This window comes from Eptesicus fuscus, chromosome 9 (assembly GCF_027574615.1).
Source record: "Eptesicus fuscus isolate TK198812 chromosome 9, DD_ASM_mEF_20220401, whole genome shotgun sequence".
Classification (NCBI taxonomy): Eukaryota; Metazoa; Chordata; class Mammalia; order Chiroptera; family Vespertilionidae; genus Eptesicus; species Eptesicus fuscus.
In genome coordinates this window covers 79,820,504-79,842,845 of record NC_072481.1, presented here as the reverse complement: position 1 = coordinate 79,842,845, position 22,342 = coordinate 79,820,504, and the positions used below count along the sequence as shown (strand labels likewise).

The following is a 22,342-nucleotide window of genomic DNA, read 5'->3' as shown; positions in this document are numbered from 1 at the left end:
GAAGGTAATTTCAATTGCTACAAACGGTTGGTTCAGTACACGTACAGTTTTTTCAAGGACAGAGTTTTCAAAAAATTGAAAGACAGGGATTTGTTCTCTACTTTTCCTATACCTAAGTCAGTCTTTCATCAATTTCTAGGAATTGACTCATTTGTTCATTCAACGCATTTATTGAGCCCTTACTAAGTAAGTTATTATTGAGCACTAGAAATTGAACAGTGGTCAAGACATGAATGACACACAATGCTGGTATCATGTACTTAACCTGTAACATACACTATCCCATATAATAAAGAAGTAATATGCAAATTGACCATCACGCTCTCACAATGGCTGCCTACAACCAGGCCGGCAGGGGGGTTAGTGAGGGATGACCAAACGACTGAACAAGCAGGCTGCGTGGGGCGACTAGGCCAGCTGGGGGGGCTGTGAAGGGTGACCAGACAGGCAAGGGGGGAAGTTGGGGGCGATCAGGCCAGCGGGGGGGGGGGGGGGGGGGGCGGGGAGGGGCAGTTAGGGGTGACCAGGCAGGCAGGCAGGTGAGTGATTAGGAGCCAGTGGTTCAGGATTGTGAGAGGGATGTCTGACTGCCAGGATCGGGCCTAAACCGGCAGTCAGACATCCCCCGAGGGGTTCCAGATTGGAGAGAGTGCAGGCTGGGCTGAGGGCACCCCCCTATACCCCCCGTGCATGAATTTCTGTGCACTGGGCCTCTAGTTTTCTATATATAGAGAAGTTAAGTAATAGTCAAAAGTCATAGAATATTAGCACTGGGGAGACCTAGAGTGTGTAAGTTTCAAAATGCTAGCCAGGTTGATGGCTAGCCAACAAATGGGTAAGATATTATTAACCCTACTAGACCCTGGACTCCTTAAGCTTAGTGGCTAACATGAAAACCATCATATTACAAGATGATATAAAAAAACTATAAGGAAAGTGCTATGGAGGTACAGATTAATTCTGCTTACAGACCAAGGATAAGGGTGCTTTACAAAGGAGCTTTGAGCTGAGCCCTGACACTAGTTGGATTTTACCAGATGGAAAAAAAAGGGATAAGAAAAATCAAGAGACTAAAAGCTACACCAGGAGACAACTTCAAACAAGCAGGTCAGCTACGTCAAAGACTGCAGCAGAGTCAAAGACCGGGAATACCGAGGAAGGGCCATAGACGTGGCAGTATTAGAACGTCTTAGGTTCTAAGAAAGAGTGAGTGCATTATGAGAAGTGGGGATTGTGGTGAGCTGAATACAAATGTGAGACGAGGTTGTGGAAGTGAAAAATGGGTGCCAATATGGGTTTGGTGATGAGGTGGAGTAAATAAAGGTTGTATCATAGCCTGCGTGATTCAGTGATGGAGCATCAACCGATGAACCAGGAGCTCATGGTTCGATTCCTGGTCAAGACATATGCCTGGGTTGCTGGCTCAATCCCCAGTGTGTGGCGTGCAGGAGGCAGTCGGTCAATGATTCTCATCATCGATGTTTCTATCTCTCTCTCCCTCTCCCTTCCTCTGTCATTTATGTATCATAGGAGGAGGCATGGTCAGGAGAAATGTTTTGGTTTTGTATTTTCAGTGGGAGGCCATAGGTGGGCATGGAGGAGAGAGCCATGGAGAGGGTGAGTCACAAAAGACAGCTGAGAGGAATCCATGGAGAGCCTGAAGCCTCAAGAGGCTGTTCTCCCAAAAGGCACAATTTACAAGACTTGAAAAAAAAAAAAAACACATTCTTTTATCTCTCTTTTTTTTTTAAGGGTTCTAAAAATTAGTGCTGACGCTAGGACTGTTTAACCCCACTCTACCCCTCCCACTATGTCTGTTCTCTATCCTGTCACAGTAGGAGCTCAAGTGCAAGGCTGATAAATTCTGGGGTTGTCCCTTACCCCTGCCAGAGTGACTACTATTGTGTAAAATATGAACTTCTCCAAGATAAACTTGAGAAAGAAATACCCTGCAGAACAGAAGTTTGGGCAAATTTCCAAGCACAAGCATGGTGGAAGCTGCACATACAGGTCGCTGCAAGCATGCCTGAGGAAGGAGGGGTGCAGGGATGCTTGGTGTTGAGAGAGCTCGGAGTCAACCTGGCAGGTCAACATTTTTAATAGTTTCATCAAGCAATGAAAAAAGCCTCAGTGGAGTTGGACCACAGTCAGAATTTAAGACTGTCTTTCTCTGCTTATCATATATGGTGCCTTCTCACAGAAACCCAAAAACATGGCAAATCACTTTTTTTCATATTTGCTGCATCTCCATGAAATGAGTTTGTTTAAAAACTGCAAGATATTAAAAAGCCCTATGTCTTTTAAAAACAAAACAATGTCAGGACCACACAAATTACACAGATTTATCACACCTGCCAGTTGCTTAAAGAAAAAATTCACTTCAAGTAAAAGCTCAACATCTGTTGTTCATAAAGCTTGTGCTGATGCGAAGAGAAGAAAGACCTCAAATGCACCAGTGAGCCTCTATCAAGGGGTGACTCTTCTAGTTGAGAGGAAAATTTCTACACAAGTTTGTGAAACAAAAATATAAATAGTCTTAAGACCAAAACAATACAGCATGTGTATGTGTATACATGTATATGTAAATGTGTAGATGTGTGTACATATATATATATGTATTGCATATAAATTACAGATAATCTATACTAATCCTACCTAATAATAGACAAATATGCAAATTGACCATACCTCCAACACAGCCACAAGCCACGCCCACAAGCCACACCCACCATCCACTCAGAGTGAGTATGCAAATTAACCCATCCAAGATGGCTACAGACAGAGAGCAAGGTTTCCCAGGCAACAGAGGGAAATAAGCTTTACTCCAGCCATTGCAGGCCTAAGCCTCCACTCAAGCTACAAAGTTTCAATTATAGAAGGTAAACAAATTCAAACAGAAATGGCGTCAGAATGGAGCTTGAGAGAGCAGCCAGGGTTGCCACCGGCAACAGGGGAAGCAAAGCTTTCCGCACACTCTGGCCGGGCCCACCTGCTTAAGGCAACAAAGTTTCAATTATAACCCCAACAGAAATGGCTGCCGCCGCAGAGAGAGCCCCAGGCTTGGCTCCACTCCAGGCTACAAAGTTTCAATTGTAGAAGGAAAATAAATCCCAGACACCAGGGCCTCCGCTTGGGTTGCCAGGAGGCGTGGCCGGCCTGCAAACCACGACAGGCCTCTCGCTCAGGCCGCCCCACGCCCCAAGGGAACCCCACCCTGATCAGGGACACCCTTCAGAGCAAACTAGCTGGCCCCCACCCCTGTACCAGGCCTCTATCCTACCTAATAAAATGGTAATATGTAAATTACCATCACTCCACTATGCCCACGATTGGGCCAGAGGGAGGCGCAGGGGGCGGGACTCGGGGTGGCCGGGGTAGCCGATTGGGCCGGCGGGATGCTGAGCTTGCGTCGCCAGCAGCGGCACGAGCTCAGCGTCTGTGCCATGGCTGTGCTGCGGAACAGAAGGGGCCTCTGGGGCAGCGAGCTCACGTCCCGCCGCGGGCCATCAAAAGCGGGGGAGCTGGGTGCCTGTCTGCTCTGGCACCAGGCCTTTCGGAAGCCTCCACCGAGCCGGAGGCTTCTGAAAGGCCTGGTGCACCAGCGGACAGGCATCCAGCTCCCTCTCGATCGAAAGCATGGGAGCTGGGTGCCTGTCCGCTCTGGCACCAGGCCTTTCGGAAGCCTCCACCAAGCCGGAGGCTTCTGAAAGGCCAGGTGCACCAGTGGACAGGCACCCAGCTCCACTGCAATCGAAAGCAAAAACGTGTAGGGGACCCTACACATGCATGACTCAATCATGCACTGGGCCTCTAATAAAGGGATAATGTGCTAATTAGACTGCATCGACTGGACCTCTTCCGGACATCCCACTTCCTTCTGGACAAAGCCACGGTGGCGGGGGCCAAGGCAGAGGTGGTTAGGGCGATCAGGCCAGCAGGGGAGGGCAGTTAGGGGGCGATCAGGCTGGCAGGGGAGGGCAGTTGGGGGTGATCAGGCTGGCAGGGGAGGGCAGTTGGGGGCGATCAGGCTGGCAGGCAGAGGCAGTTAGGGGTGATCAGGCAGGCAGGCAGAGGTGGTTAGTGGCAATCAGGCAGGCAGGCAAGCAGTTAGGGGCCAGCGGTCCTGGATTGTGAGAGGGATGTCGGAGGAGTCCCAGATTGGAGAGGGTGCAGGCCGGGCTGAGGGACACCGCCCCCCCCCCATGCATGAATTTTGTGCACTGGGCCTCTAGTACATATATAAAATGTATGTATTGTAATTTTCCATCAGAGACCCTATTCATAAATATTTAGAGAATGTGAAGTAAGGAGATCACTGGATTAGGTGAACTGGGGAAGGCTTTTGGGAATAGATAAGTTGTTCTTTGTCTTAAAGGTAGAACAGGGTTTGGATTGGCAAGAAGAAAACAAAGCATGATAATGCAGAAGAGCCTACAGGTGAGGAGCAAAGTGTATGAGAGAAGAGCGAGAAAGGAAGTAGAGCCAGTTCATAGAGACTTGACTGCTGGCATAACAGTTTAAAGTTTGATGAGTGTGTAAAAGCCACAGTAAGGTCTTTTTTTCATCTGTTAATTCAGTTTTTTATTCATTAATTGGGCATTGACTTATTAACCAGCAAATATTTATTAAGCACCTACTATATATCAGGCTGTGTTAGGGCTACAGCAGTGCTTCCCAGTCAGGGGCAGTTTTCTCCCCCCGGAGACATTGGGCAATGTATGCAAAATGTCACACTGACACGTAGGCCAGACGTAATGTTAAACATCCTACAGTGCACAAGACAGACCCAACCACAACAACATTTTTCAGCCCAAAATGTCAATATTGCTGCTATTGAGAAACCCTGGGCTAGTGGATACAGATATTCAAGATTAAGCCCCTGCCCGCTCTGGATTACCAAGGGGAGGTGACACACTAAGCTAATATTGCATTAGACCAAACTTCACAGTGAAGTACGTATTGGCTACTATGGAAAGGCAGAAAAAGATGCCACTAACTTCTCTTGGAAAAAGTTCTGGAATAAAGTCACATAGGAGGTAAGTTTTAAAAGATGAGTCATGCTCATTTCAGCAGCACCTATGCTAAAATTGGAATGACACAGAGAAGATTAGCGTGGCCCTTATGCGAGAATAAGACACAAATTCATGAAGCGTTCCATATGTTCACACCTAACTTTAGGTAGAATAAATGTGCAAGGAACCATAGGAATATATACATGTTGGGTGGCTTTAATGCTTCATTTTGTAAAAGGAAAATAAAGTAACATTATGAAAAGAAAAAGATGAGTCAATGCTTACCCAAATAGGAAAGGTGGTGGAAGGAGACTGTTCCAAATGTGGCCTATTTGGCACCAGTGGGTGGTTTGGCACAACTGGAATATTGAGCATGCGGTGAGATGGGCCGGGGTGGAGTGGTGAGGATGGAGATGAGACTTAGGTCGGGACCATATCCAGGAAAGTGCTAGGGGCCCTGCCAATCTCTACCCCAACCGCCCTGAAGGTCAATGTCCACACAGGTTATGAAAGGGAATCTAGAAGTAGCTAGAAGTTCATGGCATTATGTTCGTGGCATTCTTGCCTGTAGATTTCACTTCTTCCTCTGGGCTCTGGTAAACCTGTGTCCTCTTGAGTTTTCAGTAAAGTTAATAGCAAAATAAAACCCTTGCTAATAATTTATCCTAGAGATAGGAGCTGTCAGATAATCATTCAGAATTTAAAATCTCATCTCAATATTCCTTCAGATGAAGAAAAATAGTAGGATAAAAATATAGCATGGCTTATTAGTAACATCTTAACCCATTTTTCTCCTTAATGGTTGGAACATGCTGCCTTTCCCTTCTCTTTATATCAGCATTTCTGTTATTAAAACTGTCTAAATCCTAGGAGGATTTGCCCCATGAATTTAACATGACTGAGAAAGCATGCTCCAGGTAAAACTTAGCTGCAAATTATCTGATTGAGACTAGGCTTCTTAATAAAGAGAACAAAATTGAATCACCACCTTTTTGTAGCTTAAAATGTCGTTACCTTTCTCCTTCACCCCCAATTTCATGATTATTTATAATGGAAATCAGGCAGCTTTATAAAATGATTGCAAGCAACACAAGTCCTTGTGTTCAAAACCAGAGGCTGCTGCTGATATGGGGCAGGAGAGTGTAACATGGAAGAGAGTTAGGGGGTAGAAAAAAGACAGACAGACAGACAAAGCTACCATATCTAAGCTTCTCCAAAGGCCACCCTACACATGCAGTTCATTGGTCATAGGTGGGGGCTGTGGATGACACCCCTAGAGTTAGGCAGTGCCTACTGAAATGGCATTCGGGTTATCTAGTCAAGCCCAAGTCCCCACAAATGTATAACCATTACTTTTTTGGTTTGAGTTCTATAAGCTCTACAAAAAGCAAGTGTAACACAAATGAATTAATCATTGTGAAAAAGGAGAAAGTCTGTGGGAGCCCCCATTTCAGTAATGGATTCTAGAAAGCTTTTCCCCTCTTCATATCACCCCTGTGCTTGAAAGCTCTGTTTCCTTTAGAAAAGAAGCCATGCTTCCCTTTCCCTCTCTGCTATTTAACCTACATTTATACTCAGGACTGTTAAAAAAGTAACAACAGGCCCAAGAAGGAGCACTTGTGCTAAGCCCTACATCAGCAAACTAAGATTTAATTGCAGTTTTAGTCCCCTGGAAATGTGACCTTTACTCGGTCAATCTGGAATTACCTGGTCTGCACTAGTCAGGTAATCCGAGTAGACCCCCCACCCGCTCCCAAAGGAAGATGATCTTGCCTGAAGTAATCCACTCTTCTAGAAACTCTCCTTTCCTCCCCCTGGCCTCTACATGCCTTCCATTTTGTACAGCTCCTCAGAGCTCCTTTCCATTTGCTAAATGTGATGCTGCCCAATTTATAAATCACTGAATAAATCCAATTAGATCTTCAAATTAACTCAGTTGAATTTTGTTTTATAACAGTACGTAAGACTCTGTTAGGGTCCCTTAGCGGCGCTGTTAATAAAAGTCCAGCACTAGATATTAGGCTGTTCTAATGGCTTTACAGGAATTAACTCATTTTATCTTCACCACATGCTTATGACAAAGGTGCTCTTATTGACCTCATTTACAGATGAGAACCTGAAGCACAGAGAGGTGAAGTGACTGTTCAAGGTCACAGAGCCAGAGAGAGGGAGAGCCAGGAATCAAATTGTGCCATCTTGATTTATAATAAACATATATTTGGTCTTTGTTCCTGTTTCTGGCACAGAGCTCCTAAAACCCTTGGAATTTTATAAATTATGAGAGTAATAAAGGTGTCTTTTGTTATATTAATGAGTGACTTGGGACAGAGCCTAAGGATGGGGGTTGGTGCCTTGAGAACCAACCATGTGATAAGAGGGTTGGAACTTTCAGTTTCATCCCCCAGACTCCAGGAAAGGGAGAAGGGCTGGAGGTTGAATTAACCACTAATAGTTAACCACTCATGTCTATGTAATGAAGCTCCCATAAAGCCCTAAAAGGAGAGGGTTCAAAGAGCATCCAGGTTTGTGAACACAGGGAGGTGCTGGGAAAGTGTGGGAGCTCCATCCATGCCCTTTCCCCATATCTTGCTCATACAGCTCTTCCACCTGATGTTCCTGAGTTATATCCTTTTATAATAAACCAGTGATCTAGAGCAAGCATGTCAAACTCAAAGGCTAACACGGGCCAAATAAACAAGGTTTAAGTTTATGTGGGCCGCAAAAAAAACACAAAAGCTTCAATTTTCATAGAAACGTAGGTTTATTTCGACAGAGACATGCTGACTATAAAGAGCTGAAATAAATGAGTAATCATTAAAATAATAGAACATTTTAATAAAAAAATATTTTTTCTTGAACATTAACAGACACTGAATAACTGCACAAATTAATAAGCGTAATGTAAATAAACCTATTTTTCTTGTTCTCAGAAAGCGAAATATTTCCTGTTGCTCACACCAAACAAGTCAGTCCAAGACTAATGATATGGCAATTGGCTGCTAAAATATTCGCTGCTGGTATTAGTGGAGAGAAATGGTGCACCTGTGCATAAGGTGCATAAGGGAAATGAATGCAACACGATTATAGTAATCAGTCATTAGCAAACATTGTAGTTCATTATTAATAATTATGTATAACAGGATATTATAAAAATTAAGTTATGAAATTTTTATTAAAACATTTCTTACATACTGTTATATTGGATGGGCCGCAAAAATATTCTTTGTGGGCTGAATGCGGCCGTGAGTTTGACATACTTGATCTAGTGTGTAAAATGTTTCTCAGAGTTCTGTGAGCCACTCTAGCAAATTAATTGAACCTGAGGAAGAGGTTATGGGAACCTTTGGTTTATAGCCAGTCAGTCAGAAGCATAAGTCACAGCCTGGACTTGGACTGATATTTGAGGCTGGGGGTGAGGGGAGGGGTAGCCTTGTAGGACTGAACCCTTAATCTGCAGAATCAGATGCTCTCTCTGGGTAGATGGTGTCAGAATTGCCCAGTGTTGTATGGGAAGACCCCCCACCCCAACATCCACATTGGAATTGGTACCAGGGCAAATTTACAAACACAGGCCATTGCAGCTCTTGAGTCTCACCGAATGCTGCTTCAAAATCACACATGGCCTCAGATGGTTTCATGCAGAACATCTGAAGGAACAGAGCAGCAAATAAACTGTTTTGCTTGCTGTGTTAAGGAGTGTGACTAACAGCTCAAATTCTCTCCACCAGTGCCCTTGAGTTTGAGGGTGCAGTTATTGGTTGCAATAATCCTCACTGTTTATGGTTCTTACAGTTCCATTTTGAAGCAGCCTAATTCCACCCTATGAAGCAATTTTACATATTTTTTAACTACCACTTGTTTTTCAAGGGGAAAAACAAACAAAACAAAACTTCAAACAAAGCGTGAGAAGGTATGCAGGTAGAGCCAAATGGCATTAGGATTCTGGGATTTCCAGCATTGTGGGTTTGACTGACTGAAACAATCCTCAAAAACAACTCAAAGACTTAAGCCTTGGCAAGCCTTCGTCCTTTCAAAGTATCCATGTTAATACCCATTTCTTTGCCAGTCCTCAAATGTCTACGACTAATCCCTGGGGAGAGAACAAAGTGCATCGCATCCTTTTTCTGTGTCCAGGACAGCAGACCCCCCAGGGGCAGCCCTGTTCCAGGTCCACACCCACCAGGAAATAGGCTACAATACTACAGCCAACTCCACACGCATTTCTGAGAAATGGACGCTTCACTCAAGCCTTTGATGAAAGATGGAGAAAGAATCACATTATATACACTATTTGGCGAAAGTGTCTAAACCTCCCCCTCCCCCCATGTAAGCATCTCCATTAAACACCAACAAAGAGAGGAGATGGAAATGAGCCTAATAAATGTAGAGAAGGAAAATGTGGAAGAAGAGAAAGAACAAGGAAATGGAAAATGTTTTTCTTTTTTTCTTTAAACTCAAGTGAACCAAATATTGTTGGCTAAGTTAGCAAAGGAGAGTCAACTGAGGAATGATAGTGAAATAAACCAGTGAAATTGAAGTATTTGCTGCTTCTCTTCTCTTTGAGGCTCTGTAATACTTATGGATGTATGAGGTTAAATCACAATATCAGGAGAGTGAAGATGGTGGAATTCATTCCTTTCCAAAAGTTATCTGATTATCCACATGCAATTTGTCAAGAGAAGACACACCTCTTTATACGAGCATACCTCATTTTATTGTGCTTTATTGCACTTTACAGATGTTGTTTATGTATTTATTTACTAGAGGCCCAGCGCACGAAATCATGCAAGACCCAGACCTGGCATGTCGTTGGACCCAGTGTCAAGTCCCTCCTGGTGACTGGTCTTTGGTCATTACAGCATTACGATCACTGGGTTTTTATTATATAGATTTATTTATTTATATTTATTTATTTATTTATTTATTTATTTTACAAATTGAAGGCAAGACACTTCACTAACAAAAAGATTTTGCTTTGCCCTAGCTGGTTTGGCTCAGTGGATAGAGCATCGGCTTGCAGACTGAAGGGTCCCGGGTTCGATTCTGGCCCAGGGCACATGCCCGGGTTGTGGGCTCAATCCCCAGTGTGGGGCATGCAGGAGGGAGCCGATCAATGATTCTCTCTCACCATTGATGTTTCTCTCTCTCCCTCTCCCTTCCTCTCTGAAATCAATAAAATATATATATTTTTAAAAGATTTTGCTTTATTGTGATACTCACTCTATTGAAGTGGTCTGGAACTGAACCCTCAATATCTCTAAGGTGTGTCTGCATAAGCCTTCACTGAAGTTTGATACAAGATAACACTCAAGCTTTCCAGCTCCCAAGTTGCTCAACTACAGCTGTAAAAGGATGCATCTGTGAACCTATCAGAGCCTCAATTTACTGCCCTTGAACTTGAATGTCAGTGGCTTGAGAAAGAACACATTTTTGTTATTATGAAATCATCTCAGTAATAGAAGAGTGCCACTTGCTTTTTAAGAGAAACCAAAGACTCTTTCTCAATCCCATGAGGTGCCAGCCACCAGGACCAGCACCACCCCAGGTATCGCCCTGCACCTGGACAAAGCGTCCAGCTGACACATTGCCATCCACAAACACATCAGCTCAGACCACTTCCCACGTAAAACACTCAATAACTCCCCGTTGTGTGCAGGGCTCAACCCATACTCTTTAGTCAAAATTCTTTATCACTTGGTCTCCAAATACCTTCCCAGACCAGGTTCCTGTTCCACGTGTCGTCCCACCCACTGTTGAGGATGTAGTAAGCTATTCAGCTCCTCTGAATGTGCTTTTATCTCCTCTTGTCTCTCCTGGACCTGTGCTGAGATGTTCATAATGGGGAGGTTTCCTCCTTCCCTCCCTGCACTGTGGCTATATTCATCTGGCCTAAACTTTCTTCAGGGTCCAGATTAAATCTCACCACTTGTACAAATTCTTTCACAAATCCCTCCTCTATCAAAACGAATTTCTTCCATTATAATCCCAGAGCACTTTGCAGCAACACATGGCATCAGAGGGTGTTTGTTTGTTTCTAATGCATATTCCTAGATTACAATAACGCCTGCGTCATACTTATCATTACCTAGCATACTATACATTTTACTTATTTCTTTGTTGTCTGTCTCCCCAACCAGAAAGTGCATGGACTTTGTCTGTTTACCTTATTGCTCTATGCCCCGTGCCTAGAACAGTGCCTAGAAAGAGTAGGTACTCAATAAATATATGTTGAATGGCTCACAGGAGTCTAGCAGTCCCAGCCATACTGTCCTGCTCATCTTTCTATCACCCAAGAGTAGCTGGCAAAGTGCTTTGCACCTACTTCTTGAATCCAGCGGGATTGAAGAGCCAGCTACGTGCATCTGGCTGTGAATATCTCCTCTGCTTTAAAAAGATGTGAATTTCGCTGCAGTTACACAGCAGTGGTGCTGTGAGGCAGGCAGACACATGAGGGTGAGACTCTCACAAGAAAACTCTAGGCTAAACTCTTACAGGCAACTCTAATTGCTACATCTAGTTAGGAAGAGGAAATCAGTTACATTAAGAATCCTTGGTGTCAGAGAACCAAATAAAAAGCTGTTGGATAAAATTTTTCATTCCGCACTCCAATCAGCTTCCTCAGAGAAGATAGCAGCACTTAGCAAGTGTTTTATTGGACCCAACGCTATGCTCCCATGACTACAGAAACCAAAAAGAAAGAAAAATCTGGTCCTTGGCCACCAAGTTCCTCTTTGGCATTTGTTTGAGAGGAAGCCGCCACGTTGTCTCTGTGAGATCTTAAGGATTATCCCTGCAAAAGATCCGCCTCTGAGGCTTGAATCTATGCCAACTGCTTCCAATTTGGAGAGCTGATCCTGCTAATTGAGCAAGCGACAGAAGCACTGTTCAGTTCACCTCTGTGGGTAAAGCAGCTACTTGTATTGTCTTCAATCACTTTATCTAAAAAGAGATATTTTCCCCTTAATATTTGCAATTTTTGATGTGTTTACATCATCTTCTGTAGCATCTTAAGTATCACAGGGCCCACTTCTCTTTTTCTGAGAAACCCAACAAAAATATATTAAAAGAAAGAAATATGATAATATGAATATCCACTAGGATTACCAAAATAAATTCCAACAGATCTGTTATATGTAAACAAAAACAATTTATATATGCGCACACACATGTGCGTGTGTGTTCAGAAGCAGTGTGGTAGCCTTAGTGTCAGCCCGATCAAGATTCTAGGCAAGCTCTGTCACCTACTGACCATAGGAATTAGGGCAAGTGATAGAAACTCTCTAAACTTTTATTTCCTCGTCTGTAGAGATAAAAATAATACCTGTCCACAGTTATTTTGTGGACATTAAATGAGATAATTCTTATATAGCACTTAGTACCACACCCACAATATAGAAACCATTCCATAACTGACAAATGAATAAATTAATATGCTGTCAGACACCTTCAAACTGCTGGCCCAGCCCTGCTACATTCCTGACACAATAGGAATTTTCTCATCCCCCAAACAACTGGGTCCTGAAACTACTGTTTACAGCAGCACTGGCTGCCACTTAACGGCCACTGTTCAAGGTTCATGACCCAAGGATTTGTATGCCGACTATTACAATTTTACTGCATATGACAATGGTTTTCTTATAGATGGGAATCAGGATTAGGAGGAAGAGGAGCCTTTTTCTACTTTGCACAAAGGCACTATACGGGCAAGCGCTGGCCCTGGGCAATTAAAGACAAGCACTGGCGCCAGCTCCCTGGAAGAAAGCAACCGGGCTAGATGACTGCGGTTTCAGCCACAGTTGGGCTCATTCATGGGACTCTAAACACTGTAAGTATTGTTGAACGGGCCTGAAAAGCTGCTCTCGGCTAGACAGCCTTTGGGTTTGTAAATGTTAGCCACTGTGTTTGCTGTTCTTATTATACTCTTTATTTAATTTTATTATATTATTTTAGTGTTCAACCTCATTCCAGAGGCCATGCCTGTCTCCTACAATAGCCCGTCAGCATCATGTACCTGCCATAATAAAAATCAAAAGGCAAACCCAAGTGAGCACTACGCCATCTGGAAGCACTCCGGTCCTCCCTGGAATGGGGCCCTCTGCAGACTCAGGCTGAAAACAGGACCTGACTCTGGACCTGCACAGCCTCAGCCAGCTAGCTGAGAGATGACAAGAAGCATGGGCAAAATGAAGCAAGGGCAGTGAGTCCTAGGGAGCAAAGGAAACACTCAGGTCAATTGCAGGGCAGCAACCAGAGGTGGCCTTTTGCGTCGGTACCTGGGAATCATTAACAGTCACCAGGACAAGACTGGTCATAGCTCCAGAGTGGGAGTTTCTTCCTTCTTCAAGCCTCCATAATGTGCTGTTTGTACCTCCTATATCGGACCTAGACATTGCCTGGGTGTCCTCCTGGAAGTCTATAAAGGCAAAAGATACAAAGTATAAGAGCCATGATTCTCTCTCTCTTGCTTGTTTATACCACAACTAGCGGCCCGGTGCATGAAATTTGTGCACGGGGGCAGGGGGGGTCACCTCAGCCCAGCCTGCATCCCCAATCTGGGACCCCTCGGGGGATGTCCGACTGCCAGTTTAGGCCCGATCCTGCAGGGACATCCCTCTCACAATCTGGGACTGCTGGCTCCTTACTGCTCACCTGCCTGCCTGCCTGATTGCCCCTAATTGTGCCCCCTGCCAGCCTGATCACCCCTAACCACCTCTGCCTGCTGGCCTGATCACCCCTAATTGCCCCCACTGTCAGCCTGGTCACCCCCAACTGCCCCCCTCCCCTGCTGACCTGGTTGCCCCTAACTGTCCCACCCGCCAGCCTGGTCACCTCTTATTGCCCCCCCCCCCACAGGCCTGGTTGCCCCTTACTGCCCCCCCACAGGCCTGGTTGCCAACTGCCCCCCCTGCTGGTCTGGTTGCCCCTCACTGCCCCCCCTGCCAGCCTGGTCACCCCTTACTGCCCCCCCTCCAGCCTGGTCACCCCTTACTGCCCCCCCTCCAGCCTGGTCACCCCCAACTTCCCCCCCTGCCAGCCTGGTTGCCCCTCACTGCCTCCCCTGCTGGCCAGGTCACCCCCAAATGCCCCTCCTGTTGGCCTGGTTGCCCTCAACTGCCCCCCCCCCTGCTGGGCTGGTTGCCCCTCACTGCCCCCCCTTCCGGCCTGGTCACCCCACGCAGCCTGCTGTTTGGTTGTTTGGTCATCCCTCTCTAACCCCCCTGCCGACCTGGTCACCCCACACAGCCTGCTGTTCGGTTGTTACTGTGAGGGTGTCCTGACCAATTTGCATATTACCCTTTTATTAGTATAGATAGAAAATCCATGCTGGTTGATCATAAATTCATCCACCCACTTTCATAATACACATTTCTATATCTCAATTGTATTACACAACTCTATGCATTTATCAAAACCCATAGACCTGTACATCACAAAAGTGAATATTATTGTGTAATGATTAAGAATGAGAGGTTATAGCAGACACCACTCTTGCCTACCCAACACCCTTTCCCCCAAATGCCACTTCCTTACTAACAAAACCCTGATTCTATTCAGGCATCGGTCTGGCTTAGGGGAGGCTGGCCCTTCCAGCCTCTTAGAGATACATCTTGATTAAGCTAAGCAAATTGGTAACCTGATTCCTCTTGTCATTGATTGGTTTAAGAATGACATTTCATGGGATCTTTACCAACCAATATGTGAGGGTCTGAAAGTTTCAGCTCAGGTTCTGTTTTCTCTTTAAAAGGGGGCCTCAGGACAGTCTTGTGCCTCTTTTTTTCTGGCTTTTGGCATTGTGTGAGGATGTGATTCCTAGAGCTGGTAGAGTGATCTTGTGAGTAAGGGGAGCTAGCACACATGCAGAGGACAGCAGATCAGTCAGGCAAAAGGAATCCAGGTCATACTGCTAGTGTTGAGCAGCTGAGTTCATGATCTTGGAGACCAGTTTATCCCTACCTCCTCCTGACTTTCTGCTATGGGAGGTGATACATATTTTTCTTATTGTTGAAGCTGGTTTATTTGGTCTTCCTATTACCTACAGCCAAAAGCATCATGATTAATACACTGGTCCCATGCTCTTAGAAATGGGTCAGGCATCCTATAGGCCAACAACAAACACACAATAGGTGTCTGTTATACCAAGGCCAACATACTGTGTGCTTGTTTTGTTGCAGAAATTGTCTCTTGATTATAGGTGGACTACCTAAGGAGCCACTTATACCTAATTCAACCAATAACAAATGCTAGAAACTTAAGCCAACTGTGCCTTTAAAGTTATCAAAGTTTGTCTTGTTTTCTATTTTATTATTCTAATTCTATGATAAATTTCCTTTTTCTCCTTTTTTTTCTAAAAGGTTTTGTCCTGCTGGATGCTGGATACTTCCTTTTTAGCTCCTCATATATGCAGACTCTTGCTGTGTCTGCTCTCAGCAGGGCCTCCTGCTAACTTTTGTTGTCTTCATCTGTCTAAAGCTTCATCTTTCTTTGGCTTTTATCGTCATCTAAAAACTCTTCTTCCTTTCCCTCTTTTCTTGATCTGACATAAAATCAAGGTTGTCCACTGAGATGTATGTTTATGAATCAATGTTTAAAAAAATCTCTATTCCTTTTAAAAAACCACTTTTTCATCACCTTAATTTTTTTGTTTGTTTGTTTGTTTTTCTTCATATTTTTCTCTTGATTGAAATGCTTGTCATCCAGGTCATTGGAAGCCTCTTTATTGCTATTGAACTCTTTTTCAGATTCAACATCTTTGTCCTTTCTTAACTCAGATTTGATTATCTCCTTATTAATCCAACAGAAAGGAATCCTCCCATATCCTTCCAGCCCACAATTGTAAGATAAAAAATTATCTGCCATGAGCATCCTGCAGGCAATGTGTCAAACAGGCAATACATCACGCAGCCAAATTTATCAGAACTTGACCTTCTTTATATATCACTCCCTAAAATGCCTTGTGTAATAATTCCAGTAGACATTCAATAACTTAAATTGTTTTGAATTAAATCAAATTGAATTTTTATAGTTACTACTAGATGACAGGCGACATGCACGAATTTGGCTGTTTTAAAACACATAAAAAAGGACATTAATACTAGAAACATCTTGAGATTCTAATACCTATATTCGAGCGACTCAAGACTGTCAAGAGCTGAATATTTATTATGTGGATTATCTAGTTCTAGTCCATTGATTCACCTTCTGCCTGATGACACTTCTGACATTTTTCATTCTAATATCTAAAATATTATCATAAAATATCTAGCACATAAATTAATTAATTAGTTAAATGCCAGGAGTTTGACCCTAATGAGTTAAGGTCTGGGGATGTTAAAGTGATTGCAATGTCCAGGATCTTCTTAACCTTTGTGGAGCAGGAGGGAAGATGGAATTTGTATGAAGATTCTCAAAATGTCCACTCAGTTTATTATTATTTTTAATTGTAGTATGATAACATACAGCCTTTCACATCTAACTTTTGTTTCTTCTATCATTAATCCTCAGTTCTCCCCTCTGGTGGCAGCCAGATTTCATTTCATTCATTTTCTCATTCATTCACTTATTCATTCAACAGTCACGTATTGATCATCACCTGGGGGCAAGCACTGTTCTGGGTGCTCAGGATATATCAGTGAAGAAAACGGAGAGGATTCCTGCTCTCCTGGAGCTTACATTCTAGTGCAAGGGACATTAGAATATAATAAATCCATAAACTCAGGGAGAGCTCAATTTTTAAAGATAAATGAGGGTGAGTAAGAAACTGTTGAGGGATGGCCTCTCCGAAGAGGTGCCATTTGAACTAAGGCTTTATGTTATTTTTTATTATTTTTATTTTTATTTTCTGCCCACAGTTCAGCAGGCTAGTGGTGGTCTCTCTATCTTCTGTCCGAGCAGCTGCCTGGACTAATTGTTCCAGGGACGGACCTGCAGTGCTCACTGCTGACCAGGCATGGCTGACTTACACACTTTCATTGTGCAGTGATAGAAACTGAATACTTGGTTTAGGAGATGTGTACTAATGAGTAACCTCATGAGTGACAACCCTAGGGACACCCATTATCCCCCTATTACTTTTGGTTAACGTCCTTAAAGGACTCACTTGGTTTGGAGCTTCTCCTATTGATTGTATTAGGAAGGACTAGGAGAAGTTACAGTTAGCAGGATTGATTACTATAACTATACCTATTATTTCTTGAGTTTGTGTCTTGTCTGATGGGAAAGGGGGCTAATGCCAAGAGCATTTCAGCAGACCTTGGAGGAGTGGGCAGCGGAAGCTTGACAAGCCTAACTCAAGGTAGCTAGTTCTTCACTTCATCTTGACAATACTGAGCAGATCTCATGTTTACCACTTGTTCCCAGGGGATAATAATACTCTGGGTCTGAGGAATAGTGGGAAATTTGGGCCACCCAATTGTACTGTCTTGTCTGTTGTGTCTGACTTGTCAAGAGACAGACTTTAGAAGGATATAAGGTTTGAAAATATAGTTTTTGAAATAATCAGAGATGATAATTTTGTCCTTAAAAAATGTTGGTAAACTCTGAATGGATAGCAAGGGAGAAAACTAAGAAAAGTTCAGGAAGTGGTAGAAGTAATTGTGAGAAAAGATTTTGTCATGGGAAAACTTATGTCTACCCCCTGGGGTGCATCTTACAAAACTGGGCCACGAGAATGCTCTTCCTTTGCAATGTGGCCAGGCCACATTGTCCAGAAAATGGCTCCTTAAATTATAGTACCATAATGCAACTTAAGTTATTTTGTAAAAGAGAGAAAAATGAGGTGAAATCTCCTATGTAGAAGCATTTATGCTTTTATATCAGCATAGGTCTGTTCAAATGAGCAAATGTACTAGTAAAGGTATGACACAAACAGATAAGCTGGTTAGGCCAGTTCTGTTGGAGTCTCCTGAGAATGAGGATGACTCATTCTGACTCCAGCATAATGCCCTGAGGCTGCCTCTGCTCCACCACCTTGTGGAAGATGCAGCTGCAGCTCCTCACCACAGCCTCCCGCGGGGAGAGGGGCCTCTACCAGACAGGACCAGGAATGGCCATTGCTCCCGCAACCTGAAGGGGTACTAGATTTGGTCAAGAGTTTCCTCCAATCCAGACAGGGCAATTCCCAATTAGACAAGTACCAATAGGAAGATTTCATGTCCATGGCTAACTGACAGGGATGGTCTGGATGTATACTCCTTTTCTGATGTTGGACCATTTAACTGGAAGAATAGTATGCCTCATTGACCGGTGCCACTTTTAGGACTGGACTTATTAACTAAAATGAATGCCAAAATAACCTTTGCCCCTTGCCAGTTGGACACTGAGGTGCCTCTAGATAAAGCTTGTGCCATGCAGTCAGCTTTATTGACCTTAACCGAGAAAGAAATTCTGGCCGAGATCCCTAAAAGATTCTAAAAGTAACTCTGGAAGTATGGGCAAAGGGCTGATCTAAAAAGGCAAAAACTGCAGCCCCAATCCACATACAATTGAGGGCATGAGCAACCCCCTCCCCCCCCCCCCCCCCCCCCCCACCCACACACACACACATAAACAGTATTCTCTAAGAACAGGCTAAGAGTGGAATCTAACCATAAGTGGCAGTATTCTTCTTCTTCTTCTTCTTCTTCTTCTTCTTCTTTTCCTTCTTTCTCCTTCTTATTCTTCTTCTTCTCCTTCTTTCTTTTCCCCTTCCCCTTCCCCTTCCCCTTCCCCTCCTCCTCCTCCTCCTCCTCCTCCTCCTCCTCCTCCTCCTCCTCCTCCTCTTCTTCTTCTTCCTCCTTCTTCTTCTTCTTCTTCTTCTTCTTCTTCTTCTTCTTCTTCTTCTTCTTCTTCCTTAATCTCCTCACTCAAGGACATGCTTAGAGAGAAGAAGGGAGAGAGAAAGAGAGAAACATCAATGGGTTGCCTTCCATACGTGCCCTGACCTTGCAACCTGGGTATGTATCCTGACCTGGAATTGAACTGGCAACCTTTTGGTGCCCAGGATGACAACTCAACCAACTGAGCCATTCCGGCCAGGCAGGTGGCAGCTCTTAGAGTACCAGCTTATTTGGCCTTGTCATTCACTGTACAATACTCCCATCTTATTAGTGCAGAAACCAGGCACTAGTGAATATGGGTTTGCTCAGGACTTGGAGGCCATTAACCAGAGAGTGAAAGACATCCACGCAGTGGTCTTTAATCCCTACACTTTGCTGACCACCTTGTCTGGGGAATTCTGTTGGCTTACAGTGCTGGACTTAAAGATGCCTTCTTTTGCATTCCTCTCAGCCCTGAGTCTCAGGAATTGTTTGCACTTGAATGGGAGGACCCAGACTCTCAAGTTAAACAACAGAACTACTGGACTGTTTTCCCCCAGCAGCTCAAAAACTCCCCACCCTGTTTGGAGAGGCTTTAACTAGAGATTTAAGGGAACTTTGGCCAGATAATGGGGCACTGATCCAATGTGTTGGTGACATTCTCAATTGCCAATCTCAGCAAAGAGGCTTCTGACAAAAATACCATTCTAACCTTGAACTTCCTGGCTGAATGGGGATATGAAGTTTCCCCAAAAAAAGCAAGTCCAAATATCCAAGTCCTCTGAGGACAAAGAAACTTTCTCCCAGACAGGAGGGAAGCCTTAGCCAGGATGGTAATGCCCTCCACCCTCGGGCAGCTAAGGAGATTTCTAGGAATGGCTGGCTTTTATAGGATCTGGATTTCAAACTTTGGCTTGATTGCAGAACTGTTCTATGAGGCACTGAAAGGAAAAGATCAAGAACCTTTGATTTGGACTGGACTGGGGAATGCCAAAAGGCCTTCCATGCTATTAAAGAAAAATTCTTGATAGTCCCAGCCCTAGGCCTCCCAGACTTAAGAAAGCCTTTTGACTTGTTTGTACATGAAAGACAGGTATCTAGAAAATATTAAAGGCCAGTGGCCAATTTATCAAAACAGCTGGACACAGTGCTCAGGGATAACCAGTTTGTCCGAAGACCATGGCTGCTACCTTTGGCCCTCTACAGGAAGCTGAGGAGTTCACCCTGGGACTACCCAACACAGTACATACTCCACACAGTTTGTTGCCCTGACTAGCACAAAAAAATAGGATACTGGCTGACCTCCAGTCGACCAGGAAAGTACCAAGCCATTCTTTCAGACAATCTTAATGTCATTCTCAAGACTATTTTCACTCTAAATCCAGCCACCCTGCTTTCCTTTAAGCCAGAGAGACTGAAACATTATTGTATTCAAATAATTGCACGAGTCTCTTCTAGCCATCAGACCTGATTGACTTGCTGCTAAAGAATCCTGATCTCGAGATGTTTACCCATGGAAGCAGCTTTACGGACATGGGAAACTGGAAAACAGGATATGCGTGGTGACTCTTCAGGAAACCTAGGGACAGGTACTTCAGTCCAGAAGGCTGAATTATTGGCCCCAACTTGAGCCCTACACCTGGAAAAAGGTAAAAGAGTCAACACCTACACTGATTTCAAATATACATTTACGGTAGTACATGCCCGTGGATCAATTCGGAAAGAAAGAGGACTTTTTACATCAGGAGGAAAAGAAATTAAACATTCTCAGGAGATATTAGGTCCTCTAAAGGCAGTTACATTACGGAACCTAAGTAGGTTGCCATCATCATGTACTACCCAAATCATCAGCAGACCAATGGCTTAATTCCCCAAGGAAATAATAAAGCAGATCAAGCTGCCAAGCTGTTGTGCCAAACTAAAATTCCAGTATCCCTGGCAGCAGCCTTTATTCTTAAAGCTAAGACATTGCTTTAAAGCTAGCCCCACCTGAATATTCCTTAGAAGACTTAGAAAGAACAAAAGAATGAGGCTATTCTACTTAACCCGAAAGATGAATGGATGAGCAATGAACAGGTGATCACTTTGATCCCAAAACACCTGATGGGGCAAACAGCACCATCCACCAGAGAACCCATTATGGATGGGATGCCTCATTCCCATGGATGTAGAAATGCATTACTGGGCCAGATATGCAAATAACTGTTCAAAAAATAACTTAGAAATGCATTATCTATGTCAGAAATAATCCTCAAACAGGACCTCACTGAGAAGACAAGATGGTCCAGAGCCAAGGATTGGGCCCTGGAAAAGGTTGGCAAATTAACTTCACTGTGATGACCAAAACAACTGGAAATGATCGACATCTGCTAGTTTGTGTAGATGCTTTTGTGGGATGGGTCGAAGCATTCCCCTGCAGGTCAGAGAAGACCTCAGAAGTAATAAAAGCTTTATTAAAAGAAATGGTTCCTAGGTTTGGACTGCCCTCCTCTATTCCAAGTGACAGTGGGAGCGCCTTGATTGCCAAGGTGACCCAGGAGGTTGATTCTCAACAATTTGAAACACAATGGAAATTCCTGGAGGCCACAATCTGTTGGGGGAAAAAAAAAAAAAACAGAGAAGATGAATCACATGTTAAGAAAAACCACTGCTAAATGGTGCCAAGAGACTAACCTAAAATGGGATAAGGTATTGCCTATTGCCCTGCTGAGGATGACAGTAGCTCCCAGAAGCTGGATTCAATTGAGTCCTTATCAAATATTATATGGAGGCCCTTTCTATGTCTTAGAGAAAAATCTTAGAAATGTTGATGACCTAAAGATTAAAGAACTGGACACTATAAGGTATGTACAGTCCTTGGGATTAACTTTAACTGCTATTCATAAGTTTGCTTCCAACAGGATGAAGTACCCCACAGATGTCCCATTAGACCATTTCAACCCTAGAGACTGGGTACTTTTAAAGTTCTGGAAAAATAAACATCCTGATGGCAAACTTGAACTTAAGTGGGTGGGACCTTATCAGATTTTACTAACCACTCATTCTTCTGTTAAACTAGAAAGAGTCAAGCCCTGAATTCTCACCACTGTCACTGGAGTTAAGCCTGCTCCATACCTATGACCTCCCACCTGAGAGACAATACCCTCAGAAACCGCTGCTCAACCACCTGAGCATTCCTACAAGGCCATCTCAGACTGTAAGATACTCTTTAGAAGGAAAACATCTGAAAACCTGGACTAGACTTCTCCAAAATGAAGAACACCCTCTGATTGATACCCAAGATAATTGTTTGTTTTGTAATCTCTAACTTTCTCTTCTTTCCATTTTCACCTGTTACAGGTAATGCCATCTATTGTGGGCTACCACCTATGTAAAAATGTATAACCAATCTGATTGCTGGGACTGTGGACTACTACCTGTATCTAGTGCAGAAGGCATGCCTTATACACCCATTTAACATCTCGGACTGGGAACAATGGATGGAGCAAGTCACCAAGGTTAAGTGGGGTTCCTCTTCCCCTCCTCCACATTTAGGGG

General features: G+C 43.8%; 1 non-coding gene across 1 annotated transcript; it reads left to right on the top strand.

Moving 5' to 3' along the window:
- The first annotated feature begins 5,057 nt into the window (after nt 1-5,057).
- Nucleotides 5,058-5,164, top strand: LOC114233214 (U6 spliceosomal RNA). Its single transcript, XR_003619357.2, has one exon. It is a non-coding gene; the product is annotated as a U6 spliceosomal RNA (small nuclear RNA).
- Nucleotides 5,165-22,342: the final 17,178 nt, after the last annotated feature.